Source organism: Melospiza melodia, chromosome 3 (assembly GCF_035770615.1).
Source record: "Melospiza melodia melodia isolate bMelMel2 chromosome 3, bMelMel2.pri, whole genome shotgun sequence".
In the NCBI taxonomy this organism is placed as follows: Eukaryota; Metazoa; Chordata; class Aves; order Passeriformes; family Passerellidae; genus Melospiza; species Melospiza melodia.
Window position 1 is genome coordinate 87,319,193 of NC_086196.1, and position 19,132 is coordinate 87,338,324.

Genomic DNA, 19,132 nt, shown 5'->3' on the forward strand with positions numbered 1-19,132 from the left:
ATGGCAAATTTTAGGACGCCCTTAGTACTACGAACACCGCCCGACGTGGCCCTGGTGCCACCTTGTGTCAGGCAACCATCCTGCATATCGAGCTTTTTAAGGAGCCAGACGGCCACGCCCAGCCATAAACCCCCAAAAACAAACCACGGACTATTTCTCTTGGAAACAAAAATCCGCTGCCCCGCGTCTGGATGGCAGATTGCAGGAGCCACTTTGCACCATCAAACCAGCCCGACTTGGCACTGGTGCCACCTTGGGTCTGGGAACAATCCTGCATATCGTGGATTCTAAGGAGCCAGCCGGCCACTCCCAGCCACAGGCCCCCAAACACAAACAACGGCGCTTTTCCCTGGAAAACAAAATTCGCCTGCCAACTTTTTGATGGCAGATTGCAGGAGCCACTTGGTACTATCAAACCAGCCCAACTTGGCACTGGTGCCACCTCTGGTCTGGGAACCATCCTGCCTATCGTAGCTTTTCAGGAGCCAGCCGGTCACTCCCAGCCATAGACCCCCAGACACAAACCTCGGCCCGTTTCCCTGGAAAACAAAAGTAAGCTACCCCAATTCTGGATGGCAGATTGCAGGAGCCACTTGGTACTATCAAATCAGCCCAACTTGGCACTGGTGCCACCATGGGTCTGGTAAACATCCTGCCTATCGTAGCTTTTCAGGAGCCAGCCGGTCACTCCCTGCCATAGGCCCCTGGACACAAACCTCGGCCCGTTTCCCTGGCAAACAAAAGTAAGCTGCCCCGCTTTTGGATGGCAGATTGCAGGATGCACTTGGTACTTACAAACCAGCCCGACTTGGCCCTGGTGCCACCTTGGCTCTGGGAACCATGCTGCGTAACGTAGATTCTACGAGGACAGGCGGCCACTCCCAGCCACAGGCCTCTAAACAAAAACAACGGCGCTTTTCCCTGGAAAACAAAACTCGCCTGCAAACTTCTTGATGGCAGATTGCAGGAGCCACTTGGTACTATCAAACCAGCCCAACTTGGCACTGGTGCCACCATGGGTCTGGTCACCATCCTGCCTATCGTAGCTTTTTAGGAGCCAGCAGCTCACTCCCAGCCATAGGCCTCCAGACAAATACCTCGGCACGTTTCCCTGGCAAACAAAAGTAGGCTGCCCCGCTTCTGGATGGCAAATTGCAGGACGCACTTGGTACTACGAAAACAGCCCGACTTGGCACTCATGCCACCTTGGGTCAGGGAACAATCCTGCGTATAGAGCTTTTTAAGGAGCCAGCCGGCCACGTCCAGTCATATACCCCCAAAAAAAACCACGGAACATTTCTCCAGCAAACAAAAATCCGCTGCCCCGCGTCTGGATGGCAGATTGCAGGAGCTATTTAGTATTATCAAACCAGCCCGACTTGGCACTGGTGGCACCATGAGTCTGGTAACCATCCTGCCTATCGTAGCTTTTCAGTAGCCAGCCGGTCACTCCCAGCCATAGGCCCCCAGACAAATACCTCGGCCCGTTTCCCTGGGAAACAAAAGTAAGCTGTCCCGCTTCTGGATGGAAGATTGCAGGAGCCACTTGGTACTCTCAAACCAGCCCAACTTGTTCCCAGACCCAAGGTGGCACCAGTGCCAAGTCGGGCTGGTTTGATGGTGCAACGTGGCTCCTGCAATCTGCCATCCAAAAGCGGGGCAGCTTACTTTTGTTTGCCAGGGAAACGGGCCGAGGTTTGTGTCTGGGGGCCTATGGCAGGGAGTGACCGGCTGGCTCCTCAAAAGCTACGATAGGCAGGATGTTTACCAGACCCATGGTGGCACCAGTGCCAAGTTGGGCTGATTTGATAGTACCAAGTGGCTCCTGCAATCTGCGATCCAGAATCGGGGTAGCTTACTTTTGTTTTCCAGGGAAACGGGCCGAGGTTTGTGTCTGGGGGTCTATGGCTGGGAGTGACCGGCTGGCTCCCGAAAAGCTACGATAGGCAGGATGGTTCCCAGACCAGAGGTGGCACCAGTGCCAAGTTGGGCTGGTTTGATAGTACCAAGTGGCTCCTGCAATCTGCCATCAAAAAGTTGGCAGGCGAATTTTGTTTTCCAGGGAAAAGCGCCGTTGTTTTTGTTTGGGGGCCTGTGGCTGGGAGTGGCCGGCTGGCTCCTTAGAATCCACGATATGCAGGATTGTTCCCAGACCCAAGGTGGCACCAGTGCCAAGTCGGGCTGGTTTGATGGTGCAAAGTGGCTCCTGCAATCTGCCATCCAGACGCGGGGCAGCGGATTTTTGTTTCCAAGAGAAATGGTCCGTGGTTTGTTTTTGGGGGTTTATGGCTGGGCGTGGCCGGCTGGCTCCTTAAAAAGCTCGATATGCAGGATGGTTGCCTGACACAAGGTGGCACCAGTGCCACGTCGGGCGGTTTTCGTAGTACAAAGTGCGTCCTAAAATTTGCCATCCAGAAGAGGGGCAGTTGAGTTTTGTTTGCCAGAGAAAAGGGCCGTGGTTTGTTTTTGGGGGCATATGGCTGAGAGTGGCCGGCTGGCTCCTGAAAAGCTACGATAGGCAGGATGTTTACCAGACCCATGGTGGCACCAGTGCCAAGTTGGGCTGATTTGATAGTACCAAGTGGCTCCTGCAATCTGCCATCCAGAATCGGGGTAGCTTACTTTTGTTTTCCAGGGAAACGGGCCGAGCTTTGTGTCTGGGGGTCTATGGTTGGGAGTGGCTGGCTGGCTCCTTAGAAACCACGATACGCAGCATGGTTCCCAGACAAGAGGTGCCACCAGTGCCAAGTCGGGCTGGTTTGATACTACCAAGTGGTTCCTGCAATCTGCCATCCAGAAGCGGGGCAGCTTACTTTTGTTTGCCAGGGAAACGGACCGTTGTTTGTGTTTGGGGGCCTATGGCTGGGACAACCGGCTGGCTCCTTAAAATCTACGATACGCAGGATGGTTCCCAGACCAGAGGTGGCACCAGTGCCAAGTTGGGCTGGTTTGATAGTACCAAGTGGCTTCTGCAATCTGCCATCCAGAAGCGGGGCAGCTTACTTTTGTTTGCCAGGGAAACGGGCCGAGCTTTGTGTCTCGGGGCCTATGGCTGTGAGTGACCGGCTGGCTCCTGAAAAGCTTCGATAGGCAGGATGGTGACCAGACCCATGGTGGCACCAGTGCCAAGTTGGGCTGGTTTGATAGTACCAAGTGGCTCCTGCAATCTGCCATCAAAATGTTGTCAGGCGAGTTTTGTTTTCCAGGGAAAAGCGTCGTTGTTTGTGTTTGGGGGCCTGTGGTTGGGAGTGGCCGGCTGGCTCCTTAGAAACCACGATACGCAGCATGGTTCCCAGACAAGAGGTGCCACCAGTGCCAAGTTGGGCTGGTTGGATAGTACCAAGTGGTTCCTGCAATCTGCCATCCAGAAGCGGGGCAGCTTACTTTTGTTTGCCACGGAAACGGGCCGTTGTTTGTGTTTGGGGGCCTGTGGCTGGGAGTGGCCGACTGGCTCCTTAGAATCCACGATACGCAGGATGGTTCCCAGACCAGAGGTGGCACCAGTGCCAAGTTGGGCTGGTTTGATAATACCAAGTGGCTCCTGCAATCTGCCATCCAGAAGCGGGGCAGCTTAATTTTGTTTGCCAGGGAAACGGGCCAAGGTTTGTGTCTGGGGGCCTATGGCTGTGAGTGACCGGCTAGGTCCTGAAAAGCTACGAGAGGCATGATGGTGACCAGACCCATGGTGGCACCAGTGCCAAGTTGGGCTGGTTTGATAGTACCAAGTGGCTCCTGCAATCTGCCATCAAAAATCGGCAAGCGAGTGTTGATTTCCAGGGAAAAGCGTCGTTGTTTGTGTTTGGGGGCCTGTGGCTGGGAGTGGCCGGCTGGCTCCTTAGAATCCACGATACGCAGCATGGTTCCCAGACCCAAGGTGGCACCAGTGCCAAGTCGGGCTGGCTTGATAATACCAAGTGGTTCCTGCAATCGGCCATCAAAATGTTCGCAGGCGAGTTTTGTTTTCCAGGGAAAAGCGCCGTTGTTTGTGCCTGGGGCCCTATGGCCTGGAGTGGACGGATGGCTAATTAGAATCCACGATACACAGGATGGTTCCCAGACCCATGGTGGCACCAGTGCCAAGTTGGGCTGGTTTGATAGTACCAAGTGGTTCCTGCAATCTGCCATCCAGAAGCGGGGCAGCTTACTTTTGTTTGCCAGGGAAACGGTCCGAGGTTTGTGTCTGGGGGCCTATGGCTGGGAGTGACCGGCTGGCTCCTGAAAAGCTACGATAGGCAGGATGGTGACCAGACCCATGGTGGCACCAGTGCCAAGTTGGGCTGGCTTGATAATACCAAGTGGTTCCTGCAATCGGCCATCAAAAAGTTGGCAGGCGAGTTTTGTTTTCCAGGGAAAAGCGCCGTTGTTTGTGCCTGGGGCCCTATGGCCTGGAGTGGACGGATGCCTAATTAGAACCCACGATACGCAGGATGGTTCCCAGACCTGAGGTGGCACCAGTGCCATGTTGGGCTGGTTTGACTGTGCAAAGTGGCTCCTGCAATCTGCCATGCAGAAGCGGGGCAGCTTACTTTTGTTTGCCAGGGAAACGGGCCGAAATATTTGTCTGGGGGCCTCTGGCTGGGGGTGGCTGGCTGGCTCCTGAAAAGCTACGATAGGCAGGATGGTGACCAGACCCATGGTGGCACCAGTGCCAAGTTGGGCTGGTTTGATAGTACCAAGTGGCTCCTGCAATCTGCCATCAAAAACTTGGCAGGCGAGTTTTGTTTTCCAGGGAAAAGCGCCGTTGTTTGTGTTTGGGGGCCTGTGGCTGGGAGTGGCCGGCTGGCTCCTTAGAATCCACGATACGCAGCATGGTTCCCAGACCCAAGGTGGCACCAGTGCCAAGTCGGGCTGGCTTGATAATACCAAGTGGTTCCTGCAATCGGCCATCAAAATGTTCGCAGGCGAGTTTTGTTTTCCAGGGAAAAGCGCCTTTGTTTGTGCCTGGGGCCCTATGGCCTGGAGTGGACGGATGGCTAATTAGAATCCACGATACACAGGATGGTTCCCAGACCCATGGTGGCACCAGTGCCAAGTTGGGCTGGTTTGATAGTAACAAGTGGTTCCTGCAATCTGCCATCCAGAAGCGGGGCAGCTTACTTTTGTTTGCCAGGGAAACGGTCCGAGGTTTGTGTCTGGGGGCCTATGGCTGGGAGTGACCGGCTGGCTCCTGAAAAGCTACGATAGGCAGGATGGTGACCAGACCCATGGTGGCACCAGTGCCAAGTTGGGCTGGCTAGATAATACCAAGTGGTTCCTGCAATCGGCCATCAAAAAGTTGGCAGGCGAGTTTTGTTTTCCAGGGAAAAGCGCCGTTGTTTGTGCCTGGGGCCCTATGGCCTGGAGTGGACGGATGGCTAATTAGAATCCACGATACACAGGATGGTTCCCAGACCCATGGTGGCACCAGTGCCAAGTTGGGCTGGTTTGATAGTACCAAGTGGTTCCTGCAATCTGCCATCCAGAAGCGGGGCAGCTTACTTTTGTTTTCCAGGGAAACGGGCCGAGGTTTTTGTCTGGGGGCCTATGGCTGGGAGTGACCGGCTGGCTCCTGAAAAGCTACGATAGGCAGGATGGTGACCAGACCCATGACGGCACCAGTGCCAAGTTGGGCTGGTTTGATAGTACCAAGTGGCTCCTGCAATCTGCCATCAAAAAGTTGGCAGGCGAGTTTTGTTTTCCAGGGAAAAGCGCCGTTGTTTGTGTTTGGGGGCCTGTGGCTGGGAGTGGCCGGCTGGCTCCTTAGAATCCACGATACTCAGCATGGTTCCCAGATCAGAGGTGGCACCAGTGCCAAGTTGGGCTGGTTTGATAGTACCAAGTGCGTCCGGGAATCTGCCATCCAGAAGCGGGGCAGCTTACTTTTGTTTGCCAGGGAAACGGGCCGAGGTATTTGTCTGGGGGCCTATGGCTGGGAGTGACCCGCTGGCTCCTGAAAAGTTACGATAGGCAGGATGGTGACCAGACCCATGGTGGCACCAGTGCCAAGTTGGGCTGGTTTGATAGTACCAAGTGGCTCCTGCAATCTGCCATCAAAAAGTTGGCAGGCGAGTTTTGTTTTCCAGGGAAAAGCGTCGTTGTTTGTGTTTGGGGGCCTGTGGCTGGGAGTGGCCGGCTGGCTCCTTAGAATCCACGATACGCAGGATGGTTCCCAGACTTGACGTGGCACCAGTGCCAAATCGGGCTGGTTTGATAGTACCAAGTGCGTCCTGCAATCTGCCATCCAGAAGCGGGGCAGCTTACTTTTGTTTTCCAGGGAAACGGGCCGAGGTATTTGTCTGGGGGCCTATGGCTGGGAGTGACCGGCTGGCTCCTGAAAAGCTACGATAGGCAGGATGGTGACCAGACCCATGGTGGCACCAGTGCCAGGTTGGGCTGGTTTGATAGTACCAAGTGGCTCCTGCAATCTGCCATCAAAAAGTTGTCAGGCGAGTTTTGTTTTCCAGGGAAAAGCGCCGTTGTTTGTGTTTGGGGGCCTGTGGCAGGGAGTGGCCGGCTGGCTCCTTAGAATCCACGATACGCAGGATGGTTCCCAGACCAGTGGTGGCACCAGTGCCAAGTCGGGCTGGTTTGATAGTAACAAGTGCGTCCTACTATCTGCCATCCAGAAGCGGGGCAGCTTACTTTTGTTTGCCAGGGAAACGGGCCGAGCTTTGTGTCTGGGGGCCTATGGCTGGGAGTGACCGGCTGGCTCCTGAAAAGCTACGATAGGCAGGATGGTGACCAGACCCATGGTGGCACCAGTGCCAAGTTGGGCTGGTTTGATAGTACCAAGTGGCTCCTGCAATCTGCCATCAAAAAGTTGTCAGGCGAGTTTTGTTTTCCAGGGAAAAGCGCCGTTGTTTGTGTTTGGGGGCCTGTGGCTGGGAGTGGCCGGCTGGCTAATTAGAATCCACGATACGCAGGATGGTTCCCAGACCAGAGGTGGCAACAGTGACAAGTCGGGCCAGTTTGATGGTGCAAAGTGGCTCCTGCAATCTGCCATCCAGAAGCAGGGCTGCTTACTTTTGTTTGCCAGGGAAAGGAGCCGAGGTTTTTGTCTGGGGGCCTATGACTGGGAGTGACCAGCTGGCTCCTGAAAAGGTACGATAGGCAGGATGGTGACCAGACCCATGGTGGCACCAGTGCCAAGTTCGGCTGATTTGATAGTACCAAGTGGCTCCTGCAATCTGCCATCAAAATGTTGGTAGGCGAGTTTTGTTTTCCAGAGAAAAGCGCCGTTGTTTGTGTTTGGGGGCCTGTGGGTGGGAGTGGCCGGATGGCTAATTAGAATCCACGATACGCAGGATGGTTCCCAGACCTAAAGTGGCACCAGTGACAAGTCGGGCCAGTTTGATGGTGCAAAGTTGCTACTGAAATCTGCCATCCAGAAACGGGGCAGCTTACTTTTGTTTGCCAGGGAAACGGGCCAAGGTTTGTGTCTGGGGGCCTATGGCTGTGCGTGACCGGCTAGGTCCTGAAAAGCTACGAGAGGCATAATGGTGACCAGACCCATGGTGGCACCAGTGCCAAGTTGGGCTGGTTTGATAGTACCAAGTGGCTCCTGCAATCTGCCATCAAAAAGTCGGGAAGCGAGTGTTGATTTCCAGGGAAAAGCGCCGTTGTTTTTGTTTGGGGGCCTATGGGTGGGAGTGGCCGGCTGGCTCCTTAGAATCCACGAGACGCAGGATGGTTCCCAGACCTGAGGTGGCACCAGTGCCAAGTTGGGCTGGTTTGACCGTGCAAAGTGGCTCCTGCAATCTGCCATGCAGAAGCGGGGCAGCTTACTTTTGTTTGCCAGGGAAACGGGCCGAAATATTTGTCTGGGGGCCTCTGGCTGGGGGTGGCTGGCTGGCTCCTGAAAAGCTACGATAGGCAGGATGGTGACCAGACCCATGGTGGCACCAGTGCCAACTTGGGCTGGTTTGATAGTACCAAGTGGCTCCTGCAATCTGCCATCAAAAACTTGGCAGGCGAGTTTTGTTTTCCAGGGAAAAGCGCCGTTGTTTGTGTTTGGGGGCCTGTGGCAGGGAGTGGCCGGCTGGCTCCTTAGAATCCATGATACGCAGCATGGTTCCCAGACCCAAGGTGGCACCAGTGCCAAGTCGGGCTGGCTTGATAATACCAAGTGGTTCCTGCAATCGGCCATCAAAAAGTTGGCAGGCGAGTTTTGTTTTCCAGGGAAAAGCGCCGTTGTTTGTGCCTGGGGCCCTATGGCCTGGAGTGGACGGATGGCTAATTAGAATCCACGATACACAGGATGGTTCCCAGACCCATGGTGGCACCAGTGCCAAGTTGGGCTGGTTTGATAGTAACAAGTGGTTCCTGCAATCTGCCATCCAGAAGCGGGGCAGCTTACTTTTGTTTGCCAGGGAAACGGTCCGAGGTTTGTGTCTGGGGGCCTATGGCTGGGAGTGACCGGCTGGCTCCTGAAAAGCTACGATAGGCAGGATGGTGACCAGACCCATGGTGGCACCAGTGCCAAGTTGGGCTGGCTAGATAATACCAAGTGGTTCCTGCAATCGGCCATCAAAAAGTTGGCAGGCGAGTTTTGTTTTCCAGGGAAAAGCGCTGTTGTTTGTGCCTGGGGCCCTATGGCCTGGAGTGGACGGATGGCTAATTAGAATCCACGATACACAGGATGGTTCCCAGACCCATGGTGGCACCAGTGCCAAGTTGGGCTGGTTTGATAGTACCAAGTGGTTCCTGCAATCTGCCATCCAGAAGCGGGGCAGCTTACTTTTGTTTTCCAGGGAAACGGGCCGAGGTTTTTGTCTGGGGGCCTATGGCTGGGAGTGACCGGCTGGCTCGTGAAAAGCTACGATAGGCAGGATGGTGACCAGACCCATGACGGCACCAGTGCCAAGTTGGGCTGGTTTGATAGTACCAAGTGGCTCCTGCAATCTGCCATCACAAACTTGGCGGGCGAGTTTTGTTTTCCAGGGAAAAGCGCCGTTGTTTGTGTTTGGGGGCCTGTGGCTGGGAGTGGCCGGCTGGCTCCTTAGAATCCACGATACTCAGCATGGTTCCCAGATCAGAGGTGGCACCAGTGCCAAGTTGGGCTGGATTGATAGTACCAAGTGCGTCCGGGAATCTGCCATCCAGAAGCGGGGCAGCTTACTTTTGTTTGCCAGGGAAACGGGCCGTGGGTTTTGTTTGGGGGCCTATGGCTGAGAGTGACCGGCTGGCTCCTGAAAAGTTACGATAGGCAGGATGGTGACCAGACCCATGGTGGCACCAGTGCCAAGTTGGGCTGGTTTGATAGTACCAAGTTGCTCCTGCAATCTGCCATCAAAAAGTTGGCAAGCGAGTTTTGTTTTCCAGGGAAAAGCGCCGTTGTTTGTGTTTGGGGGCCTGTGGCAGGGAGTGGCCGGCTGGCTCCTTAGAATCCACGATACGCAGGATGGTTCCCAGACTTGACGTGGCACCAGTGCCAAGTCGGGCTGGTTTGATAGTACCAAGTGGTTCCTGCAATCTGCCATCCAGAAGCGGGGCAGCTTACTTTTGTTTTCCAGGGAAACGGGCCGAGGTATTTGTCTGGGGGCCTATGGCTGGGAGTGACCGGCTGGCTCCTGAAAAGCTACGATAGGCAGGATGGTGACCAGACCCATGGTGGCACCAGTGCCAAGTTGGGCTGGTTTGATAGTACCAAGTGGCTCCTGCAATCTGCCATCAAAAAGTTGTCAGGCGAGTTTTGTTTTCCAGGGAAAAGCGCCGTCGTTTGTGTTTGGGTGCCTGTGGCTGGGAGTGGCCAGCTGGCTAATTAGAATCCACGATACGCAGGATGGTTCCCAGACCAGTGGTGGCACCAGTGCCAAGTCGGGCTGGTTTGATAGTACCAAGTGGCTCCTGCAATCTGCCATCCAGAAGCGGGGCAGCTTACTTTTGTTTGCCAGGGAAACGGGCCGAGGTTTGTGTCTCGGGGCCTATGGCTGGGAGTGACCGGCTGGCTCCTGAAAAGCTACGATAGGCAGGATGGTGACCAGACCCATGGTGGCACCAGTGCCAAGTTGGGCTGGTTTGATAGTACCAAGTGGCTCCTGCAATCTGCCATCAAAAATTTGGCAGGCGAGTTTGTTATCCAGGGAAAAGCGCCGTTGTTTGTGCCTGGGGCCCTATGGCCTGGAGTGGACGGATGGCTAATTAGAATCCACGATACACAGGATGGTTCCCAGACCCATGGTGGCACCAGTGCCAACTTGGGCTGGTTTGATAGTACCAAGTGGTTCCTGCAATCTGCCATCCAGAAGCGGGGCAGCTTACTTTTGTTTGCCAGGGAAACGGTCCGAGGATTGTGTCTGGGGGCCTAAGCCTGGAAGTGACCGGCTGGCTCGTGAAAAGCTACGATAGGCAGGATGGTGACCAGACCCATGACGGCACCAGTGCCAAGTTGGGCTGGTTTGATAGTACCAAGTGGCTCCTGCAATCTGCCATCAAAAACTTGGCAGGCGAGTTTTGTTTTCCAGGGAAAAGCGCCGTTGTTTGTGTTTGGGGGCCTGTGGCTGGGAGTGGCCGGCTGGCTCATTAGAATCCACGATACGCAGGATGGTTCCCAGACCAGAGGTGGCACCAGTGCCAAGTTGGGCTGGTTTGATTGTAACAAGTGCGTCCGGGAATCTGCCATCCAGAAGCGGGGCAGCTTACTTTTGTTTGCCAGGGAAACGGGCCGAGGTTTGTGTCTGGGGGCCTATGGCTGGGAGTGGCCGGCTGGCTCATGAAAAGCTACGATAGGCAGGATGGTGACCAGACCCATGGTGGCACCAGTGCCAAGTTGGGCTGGTTTGATAGTACCAAGTGGCTCCTGCAATCTGCCATCAAAAAGTCGGCAAGCGAGTGTTGATTTCCAGGGAAAAGCGTCGTTGTTGTGTTTGGGGGCCTGTGGCTGGGAGTGGCCGGCTGGCTCCTTAGAATCCACGATACGCAGCATGGTTCCCAGACCCAAGGTGGCACCAGTGCCAAGTCGGGCTGGCTTGATAATACCAAGTGGTTCCTGCAATCGGCCATCAAAATGTTCGCAGGCGAGTTTTGTTTTCCAGGGAAAAGCGCCGTTGTTTGTGCCTGGGGCCCTATGGCCTGGAGTGGACGGATGGCTAATTAGAATCCACGATACACAGGATGGTTCCCAGACCCATGGTGGCACCAGTGCCAAGTTGGGCTGGTTTGATAGTACCAAGTGGTTCCTGCAATCTGCCATCCAGAAGCGGGGCAGCTTACTTTTGTTTGCCAGGGAAACGGTCCGAGGTTTGTGTCTGGGGGCCTATGGCTGGGAGTGACCGGCTGGCTCCTGAAAAGCTACGATAGGCAGGATGGTGACCAGACCCATGGTGGCACCAGTGCCAAGTTGGGCTGGCTTGATAATACCAAGTGGTTCCTGCAATCGGCCATCAAAATGTTGGCAGGCGAGTTTTGTTTTCCAGGGAAAAGCGCCGTTGTTTGTGCCTGGGGCCCTATGGCCTGGAGTGGACGGATGGCTAATTAGAACCCACGAGACGCAGGATGGTTCCCAGACCTGAGGTGGCACCAGTGCCAAGTTGGGCTGGTTTGACGGTGCAAAGTGGCTCCTGCAATCTGCCATGCAGAAGCGGGGCAGCTTACTTTTGTTTGCCAGGGAAACGGGCCGAAATATTTGTCTGGGGGCCTCTGGCTGGGGGTGGCTGGCTGGCTCCTGAAAAGCTACGATAGGCAGGATGGTGACCAGACCCATGGTGGCACCAGTGCCAAGTTGGGCTGGTTTGATAGTACCAAGTGGCTCCTGCAATCTGCCATCAAAAACTTGGCAGGCGAGTTTTGTTTTCCAGGGAAAAGCGCCGTTGTTTGTGTTTGGGGGCCTGTGGCAGGGAGTGGCCGGCTGGCTCCTTAGAATCCACGATACGCAGCATGGTTCCCAGACCCAAGGTGGCACCAGTGCCAAGTCGGGCTGGCTTGATAATACCAAGTGGTTCCTGCAATCGGCCATCAAAAAGTTGGCAGGCGAGTTTTGTTTTCCAGGGAAAAGCGCCGTTGTTTGTGCCTGGGGCCCTATGGCCTGGAGTGGACGGATGGCTAATTAGAATCCACGATACAAAGGATGGTTCCCAGACCCATGGTGGCACCAGTGCCATGTTGGGCTGGTTTGATAGTAACAAGTGGTTCCTGCAATCTGCCATCCAGAAGCGGGGCAGCTTACTTTTGTTTGCCAGGGAAACGGGCCGAGGTTTTTGTCTGGGGGCCTATGGCTGGGAGTGACCGGCTGGCTCGTGAAAAGCTACGATAGGCAGGATGGTGACCAGACCCATGACGGCACCAGTGCCAAGTTGGGCTGGTTTGATAGTACCAAGTGGCTCCTGCAATCTGCCATCACAAACTTGGCGGGCGAGTTTTGTTTTCCAGGGAAAAGCGCCGTTGTTTGTGTTTGGGGGCCTGTGGCTGGGAGTGGCCGGCTGGCTCCTTAGAATCCACGATACTCAGCATGGTTCCCAGATCAGAGGTGGAACCTGTGCCAAGTTGGGCTGGTTTGATAGTACCAAGTGCGTCCGGGAATCTGCCATCCAGAAGCGGGGCAGCTTACTTTTGTTTGCCAGGGAAACGGGCCGAGGTTTGTGTCTGGGGGCCTATGGCTGAGAGTGACCGGCTGGCTCCTGAAAAGTTACGATAGGCAGGATGGTGACCAGACCCATGGTGGCACCAGTGCCAAGTTGGGCTGGTTTGATAGTACCAAGTTGCTCCTGCAATCTGCCATCAAAAAGTTGGCAGGCGAGTTTTGTTTTCCAGGGAAAAGCGCCGTTGTTTGTGTTTGGGGGCCTGTGGCTGGGAGTGGCCGGCTGGCTCCTTAGAATCCACGATACGCAGGATGGTTCCCAGACTTGACGTGGCACCAGTGCCAAGTCGGGCTGGTTTGATAGTACCAAGTGCGTCCTGCAATCTGCCATCCAGAAGCGGGGCAGCTTACTTTTGTTTGCCAGGGAAACGGGCAGAGCTTTGTGTCTGGGGGCATATGGCTGAGAGTGGCCGTCTGGCCCCTGAAAATCCACGATAGGCAGGATGGTTCCCAGACCAGAGGTGGCACCAGTGCCAAGTCGGGCTGGTTTGATAGTACCAAGTGGCTCCTGCAATCTGCCATCAAAAAGTTGTCAGGCGAGTTTTGTTTTCCAGGGAAAAGCGCCGTCGTTTGTGTTTGGGTGCCTGTGGCTGGGAGTGGCCGGCTGGCTAATTAGAATCCACGATACGCAGGATGGTTCCCAGACCAGTGGTGGCACCAGTGCCAAGTCGGGCTGGTTTGATAGTACCAAGTGGCTCCTGCAATCAGCCATCCAGAAGCGGGGCAGCTTACTTTTGTTTGCCAGGGAAACGGGCCGAGCTTTGTGTCTGGGGGCCTATGGCTGGGAGTGACCGGATGGCTCCTGAAAAGCTACGATAGGCAGGATGGTGACCAGACCCATGGTGGCACCAGTGCCAAGTTGGGCTGGTTTGATAGTACCAAGTGGCTCCTGCAATCTGCCATCAAAAAGTTGTCAGGCGAGTTTTGTTTTCCAGGGAAAAGCGCCGTTGTTTGTGTTTGGGGGCCTGTGGCTGGGAGTGGCCGGCTGGCTAATTAGAACCCACGATACGCAGGATGGTTCCCAGACCAGAGGTGGCAACAGTGACAAGTCGGGCCAGTTTGATGGTGCAAAGTGGCTCCTGCAATCTGCCATCCAGAAGCAGGGCTGCTTACTTTTGTTTGCCAGGGAAAGGAGCCGAGGTTTTTGTCTGGGGGCCTATGGCTGGGAGTGACCAGCTGGCTCCTGAAAAGGTACGATAGGCAGGATGGTTACCAGACCCATGGTGGCACCAGTGCCAAGTTGGGCTGATTTGATAGTACCAAGTGGCTCCTGCAATCTGCCATCAAAATGTTGGTAGGCGAGTTTTGTTTTCCAGGGAAAAGCGCCGTTGTTTGTGTTTGGGGGCCTGTGGGTGGGAGTGGCCGGATGGCTAATTAGAATCCACGATACGCAGGATGGTTCCCACACCTAAAGTGGCACCAGTGACAAGTCGGGCCAGTTTGATGGTGCAAAGTTGCTACTGAAATCTGCCATCCAGAAACGGGGCAGCTTACTTTTGTTTGCCAGGGAAACGGGCCAAGGTTTGTGTCTGGGGGCCTATGGCTGTGAGTGACCCGCTAGGTCCTTAAAAGCTACGAGAGGCATGATGGTGACCAGACCCATGGTGGCACCAGTGCCAAGTTGGGCTGGTTTGATAGTACCAAGTGGCTCCTGCAATCTGCCATCAAAAAGTCGGCAAGCGAGTGTTGATTTCCAGGGAAAAGCGCCGTTGTTTGTGTTTGGGGGCCTGTGGCAGGGAGTGGCCGGCTGGCTCCTTAGAATCCACGATACGCAGCATGGTTCCCAGACCCAAGGTGGCACCAGTGCCAAGTCGGGCTGGCTTGATAATACCAAGTGGTTCCTGCAATCGGCCATCAAAAAGTTGGCAGGCGAGTTTTGTTTTCCAGGGAAAAGCGCCGTTGTTTTTTTTGGGGGCCTATGGGTGGGAGTGGCCGGCTGGCTCCTTAGAATCCACGAGACGCAGGATGGTTCCCAGACCTGAGGTGGCACCAGTGCCAAGTTGGGCTGGTTTGATAGTACCAAGTGCGTCCTGCAATCTGCCATCCAGAAGCGGGGTAGCTTACTTTTGTTTGCCAGGGAAACGGGCCGAGGTTTGTGTCTGGGGGCCTATGGCTGGGAGTGACCGGCTGGCTCCTGAAAAGCTACGATAGGCAGGATGGTGACCAGACCCATGGTGGCACCAGTGCCAAGTTGGGCTGGTTTGATAGTACCAAGTGGCTCCTGCAATCTGCCATCAAAAAGTTGGCAGGTGAGTTTTGTTTTCCAGGGAAAAGCGCCGTTGTTTGTGTTTGGGGGCCTGTGGTTGGGAGTGGCCAGCTGGCTCCTTAGAATCCACGATACGCAGGATGGTTCCCAGACCAGAGGTCGCAGCAGTGCCAAGTCGGGCTGGTTTGATGGTGCAAAGTGGCTCCTGCAATCTGCCATCCAGAAGCGGGGTAGCTTACTTTTGTTTGCCAGGGAAACGGGCCGAGGTTTGTGACTGGGGGCCTATGGCTGGGAGTGACCGGCTGGCGCCTGAAAAGCTACGATAGGCAGGATGGTGACCAGACCCATGGTGGCACCAGTGCCAAGTTGGGCTGGTTTGATAGTACCAAGTGGCTCCTGCAATCTGCCATCAAAAAGTTGGCAGGCCAGTTTTGTTTTCCAGGGAAAAGCGCCGTTGTTTCTGTTTGGGGGCCTGTGGCTGGGAGTGGCCGGCTGCCTCCTTTGAACCCAGGATACGCAGGATGGTTCCCAGAGCCAAGGTTACGCCAGTGCCAAGTTCGGCTGGTTTGATAGTACCAAGTGGATCCTGCAAACTGCCATCCAGAAGCGGGACAGCTTAATTTTGTTTCCCAGGGAAACGGGCCGAGGTATTTGTCTGGGGGCCTATGGCTGGGCGTGACTGGCTGGCTACTGAAAAGCTAGGATAGGCAGGATGGTTACCAGGCTCATGGTGGCCCCACTGCCAAGTCGGGCTGGTTTGATAATACTAAATAACTCCTGAAATCTGCCATCCAGACGCGGGGCAGCGGATTTCTGTTTGCTGGAGAAAAGTTCCGTGGTTTTTTTTTGGGGGTATATGGCTGGACGTGGCCGGCTGGCTCCTTAAAAATCTCGATACGCAGGATTGTTCCCTGACCCAAGGTGGCATGAGTGCCAAGTCGGGCTGTTTTCGTAGTACCAAGTGCGTCCTGCAATTTGCCATCCAGAAGAGGGGCAGTTGAGTTTTGTTTGCCAGAGAAAAGGACCGTGGTATATGTTTGGGGGCATATGGCTGAGAGTGGCCGGCTGGCCCCTGAAAATCCACGATAGGCAGGATGGTTCCCAGAACCAAGGTGGCACCAGTGCCATGTTGGCCTGGTTTGATAGTACCATGTGGCTCCTGCAATCTGCCATCCAGAAGCGGGGCTGCTTACTTTTGCTTGCCAGGGAAACGGGCCGAGATATTTGTCTGGGGGCCTATGGCTGGGAGTGACCGGCTGGCTCCTGAAAAGCTACGATAGGCAGGATGGTGACCAGACCCATGGTGGCACCAGTGCCATGTTGGGCTGGTTTGATAGTACCAAGTGGCTCCTGCAATCTGCCATCAAAAAGTTGGCAGGCCAGTTTTGTTTTCCAGGGAAAAGCGCCGTTGTTTCTGTTTGGGGGCCTGTGGCTGGGAGTGGCCGGCTGCCTCCTTTGAACCCAGGATACGCAGGATGGTTCCCAGAGCCAAGGTTACGCCAGTGCCAAGTTCGGCTGGTTTGATAGTACCAAGTGGATCCTGCAAACTGCCATCCAGAAGCGGGACAGCTTAATTTTGTTTCCCAGGGAAACGGGCCGAGGTATTTGTCTGGGGGCCTATGGCTGGGCGTGACTGGCTGGCTACTGAAAAGCTACGATAGGCAGGATGGTTACCAGGCTCATGGTGGCCCCACTGCCAAGTCGGGCTGGTTTGATAATACTAAATAACTCCTGAAATCTGCCATCCAGACGCGGGGCAGCGGATTTCTGTTTGCTGGAGAAAAGTTCCGTGGTTTTTTTTTGGGGGTATATGGCTGGACGTGGCCGGCTGGCTCCTTAAAAATCTCGATACGCAGGATTGTTCCCTGACCCAAGGTGGCATGAGTGCCAAGTCGGGCTGTTTTCGTAGTACCAAGTGCGTCCTGCAATTTGCCATCCAGAAGAGGGGCAGTTGAGTTTTGTTTGCCAGAGAAAAGGACCGTGGTATATGTTTGGGGGCATATGGCTGAGAGTGGCCGGCTGGCCCCTGAAAATCCACGATAGGCAGGATGGTTCCCAGAACCAAGGTGGCACCAGTGCCATGTTGGCCTGGTTTGATAGTACCATGTGGCTCCTGCAATCTGCCATCCAGAAGCGGGGCTGCTTACTTTTGCTTGCCAGGGAAACGGGCCGAGATATTTGTCTGGGGGCCTATGGCTGGGAGTGACCGGCTGGCTCCTGAAAAGCTACGATAGGCAGGATGGTGACCAGACCCATGGTGGCACCAGTGCCAAGTTGGGCTGGTTTGATAGTACCAAGTGGCTCCTGCAATCTGCCATCCAAAAGTTGTCAGGCGAGTTTTGTTTTCCAGGGAAAAGCGCCGTTGTTCTTGTTTAGAGGCCTGTGGCTGGGAGTGGCCGGCTGCCTCCTTTGAACCCAGGATACGCAGGATGGTTCCCAGAGCCAAGGTGGCACCAGTGCCAAGTTGGGCTGGTTTGATAGTACCAAGTGGCTCCTGCAATCTGCCATCCAGAAGCGGGACAGCTTACTTTTGTTTCCCTGGGAAACGGGCCGAGGTATTTGTCTGGGGGCCTATGGCTGGGAGTGACCGGCTGGCTACTGAAAAGCTACGATAGGCAGGATGGTTACCAGACTCATGGTGGCACCAGTGCCAAGTCGGGCTGGTTTGATAATACTAAATAGCTCCTGAAATCTGCCATTCAGACGCGGGGCAGCGGATTTTTGTTTGCTGGAGAAAAGTTCCGTGGTTTTTTTTGGGGGGCCTATGGCTGGACGTGGCCGGCTGGCTCCATAAAAAGATCGATACGCAGGATTGTTCCCTGACCCAAGGTGGCATCAGTGCCAAGTCGGGCTGTTTTCGTAGTACCAAGTGCGTCCTGCAATTTGCCATCCAGAAGAGGGGCAGTTGAGTTTTGTTTGTCAGAGAAAAGGGCCGTGGTATGTGTTTGGATCCATATGGCTGAGATTGGCCGGCTGGCCCCTGAAAATCCACGATAGGCAGGATGGTTCCCAGAGCCAAGGTGGCACCAGTGCCATGTTTGCCTGGTCTGATAGTACCATGTGCCTCCTGCAATCTGCCATCAAAATGTTGGCAGGCGAGTTTTGTTTTCCAGGGAAAAGCGCCGTATTTTGTGTTTGGGCGCCTGTGGCTCAGAGTGGCCGGGTGGCTGCTTAGAATCCACGATACGCAGGATGGTTCCCAGACCCAAGGTGGCACCAGTGCCAAGTCGGGCTGGTTTGACACTACCAAGTGGCTCCTGCAATCTGCCATCCAGAATCGGGGCAGCTTAATTTTGTTTGCCAGGGAAACGGTCCGAGGTTTGTGTCTGGGGGCCTATGGCTGGGAGTGACCGGCTGGCTCCTGAAATGCTACAATAGGCAGGATGGTTCCCAGACCCATAGTGGCACCAGTACCAAGTTGGGATGATTTGATAGTACCAAGTGGCTCCTGCAATCTGCCATCAAAAAGCTGGCAGGCGAGTTTTGTTTTCCAGGGAAAAGCGCCGTTGTTTGTGTTTGGGGGCCTGTGGCTGGGAGTGGCCGGCTGGCTCCTTAGAATCCACGATATGCAGGATTGTTCCCAGACCCAAGGTGGCACCAGTGCCAAGTCGGGCTGGTTTGATGGTGCAAAGTGGCTCCTGCAATCTGCCATCCAGACGCGGGGCAGCGGATTTTTGTTTCCATGAGAACTGGTCCGTGGTTTGTTTTTGGGGGTATATGGCTCAGCGTGGCCGGCTGGCTCCTTAAAAAGCTCGATATGCAGGATGGTTCCCTGACACAAGGTGGCACCAGTGCCACGTCGGGCGGTTTTCGTAGTACAAAGTGCGTCCTAAAATTTGCCATCCAGAAGAGGGGCAGTTGAGTTTTGTTTGCCTGTGAAACGGGCCGTTGTTTTTGATTGGGGTCTGTGGCCGAGAGTGTTCGGCTGGCTCCTGACAACCCACAATACGCAGGATGGTTCCCAGACCCAAGGTGGCACCAGTGCCAAGTCGGGCTGGTTTGATAGTACCAAGTGGCTCCTGCAATCTGCCATCCAGAAGCGGTGCAGTTGAGTTTTGTTTGCCAGAGAAAAGGGCCGTGGGTTGTGTTTGGGGGCATATGGCTTGGAGTGGCCGGCTGTCTCATTAAAAAGATCGATACGCAGGATGGTTCCGAGACCCAAGGTGGCACCAGTGCCAAGTCGGGCTGTTTTTATAGTACCAAGTGCGTCCTGCAATTTGCCATCCAGAAGAGGGGCAGTGGAGTTTTGTTTGCCAGAGAATAGCGCCGTTGTTTGTGTTTGGGGGCTTGTGGCTGGGAGTGGCCGACTGGCGCCTTAGAATCTGTGTTACGCAGCATGGTTCCCAGACCAGAGGTGGCACCAGTTCCAAGTC